This window comes from Ursus arctos, unplaced genomic scaffold (genome assembly GCF_023065955.2).
Source record: "Ursus arctos isolate Adak ecotype North America unplaced genomic scaffold, UrsArc2.0 scaffold_15, whole genome shotgun sequence".
NCBI lineage: Eukaryota > Metazoa > Chordata > Mammalia > Carnivora > Ursidae > Ursus > Ursus arctos.
In genome coordinates, this window is record NW_026622819.1 from 35948240 (window position 1) to 35950770 (window position 2531).

The window sequence follows — 2531 nt, forward strand, 5'->3', positions numbered from 1 at the left end:
CAATAATAAAGAATAAGATGAAGCGCCTGGGGGCGCCTGGGTGGCACAGCGGTTAGGCGTCTGCCTTCGGCTCAGGGCGTGATCCCGGCGTTCTGGGATCGAGCCCCGCATCAGGCTCCTCCGCCATGAGCCTGCTTCTTCCTCTCCCACTCCTCCTGCTTGTGTTCCCTCTCTCGCTGGCTGTCTCTATCTCTGTTGAATAAATAAATAAAATCTTAAAAAAAAAAAAAAAAGATGAAGCGCCTGGGTGGCTCAGTCAGTTAAGTGTCTGACTTCAGCTCAGGTTATAATCTCAGGGTCCTGAGATTGAGCCCCCCCTAAACCCACACCACCCCCTCCAACGTGGCGCTCATGGAGTCTGCTTGTCCCTCTCCCTCTGCTCCTCCCCCTTGTCTCTCTCCCTCTCTCTCTTTCATAAATAAATAAAATCTTAAAAGAAAAAAAAGAATAAGGCAACACAACACTTAGCTTCTTCCTTTCCTGGAATGTATTTTTAATAGCTTTATTGAAGTATAATTGACATATGATAAACTGTACATATTTAAAGTGTACGATTTGGTAAACTATCACCTCAGTCAAGATAACGAACCTCCAAAGGATACATCATTTCCAAAAGTTTCCTGAATCCCCTTGGCAATCCCTCCCTGCTGCCTCTCCCTGTCACCAACCCCCATATCCAAGCCTCCATGGATCTGTCACTCTACATTCATCTGTGTATTTCCTAGAATTTTATATAAATGGAATCACACCGTGCGTCCATTTCTTAGTCTTACTTCTTCCACTCAGCTATTTATTTTGCGTTTCATCCGGGTGATAGCATGTATTAATAGTTACTTCTTTTCAGTGTTAAGTGGTATTTCATTGCATATCACTTGTTTTTAGGTCTTTTTTGGTTTCCTTTTTAATGTCTTCCTTTTTTTCTTTCTTATTGTCAGCACAATATGCTTATTATAAGAAACTTTCATAATTGTACAAAAGGATAAAGAAACAGGGAAAAAATCACCTACAGCAAATTTTGGTATTTAAGTTAAGAAGAAACCAACAAAATGAAACAAAAATACCTGAAGATTAAAGAGCCCTTATGAGTGTCAAGGCAGTAAAGCTTTCCCAGCTAGTCAGCGCACCTTGACAGAACCGAGGGCTGCTGTTTCAGCTGTGGTGCCCTTGCTTCGAGTCCTGTAAATTGCACCGTGTGGGACTACCTATTCTGTCTTCCGAAGGCTGTCATGTAACATGTTTTGCATATACAAAGGGTTCCTCAATGAGGAGAGATTTTGAAATAAGGCAAGATGCTAAATCTAAGAAACACAAGAGGTATACATTAAAAAGGAAAGTCCTGGAGATCCATAGGCTAATGACAATCAATGATCTTCATAAATGGGTACTACCCCCAAAGTTCATGGCCTGAGCACAGAGAGGGAATGCAATTTTGATTACCGTGTGTTATCAGAAGATTTTCTACTATTGAACTGAAACTAATTTCCCCTTTTTTCTTTAACATTAAAGATCCTTATGTGTTCCCCATTGGCCAGGGTATACACTCAGCAGCTGCTTCTTTTAGCCTAGCAAAGATCAACCTGACCTTGGCCAATCGGCTTGTACTTTGAAGAGTGTACTTTGTGAAACATGTGAGTAGAGAGGTATTCATGCTTGGCAGAATTTGCTGTCTCTTTTGCTCAGTATTTTACCATGATTAATCCCCATCCATCTCTCTCTGCTGCTGCTGCCGCTACCAATGCTGTCAGTCTCATATTTCTTCTCTATAGCAGACACCTTTCAAATGTTGTTGGATTCCGGCTGGGTGTGACCTTTTATGGGGCACTGCTGCCTCCTATCAGGCTTTTATGGGCCTGTTGGTTTGTGCACATGTGCAGACATTCTGACCCCATGACCTCCAGAAGAGATTCTATGAGAACAACTGTATCTGACCTTTTCGACGTTTTGGACACCCAAACTCTCTCAAGTGCATGGGTGCGAAGAATGCTCCCTGGTGGTTTTGGCTTACATTCTTCTCACATCAGAAGAAACAGTCTGGGAGAACGTGAAGCCAGGTCAGAAATGCTAACAGAACAGCAATGTCGCTGGCAGCTCTTCAAGTTGCCTGGCATGAATTTGAGCATGAGGCAGTGTTTTCACATCTTTCTGTTTTTATTGTGGTGTAAGTGAGTAGTTCCAAATATATGAATTACATTTTCTGGTATACTACAATCTGTAGAAAAAGCAATGGCTAACAAAAACTTTAGAAAACTTCGAAGCCATTTTAAAAAATCCCTTCTCAGATCTGGTCTTTTCTCCTTTCTAAGTTCTGACTCCTGTTGCTAAATGAGCCTACCTTAGATACACACTTTTTTAAAAATGTAGGAATCCATTTTATGGTATTTCCAGCACTTTGGGTTTCCCTGTTCTGTGCTGTTACAGTTTACCAACAGTGAGCTTACTTTTGTAAGCATTCTAGTATATGTTTAAGGAGGCAAAGCAACTTTTAAAAATTGCCAGTCTACTTTCCAAAAAAAAAGAAAAGAAAAGAAAAA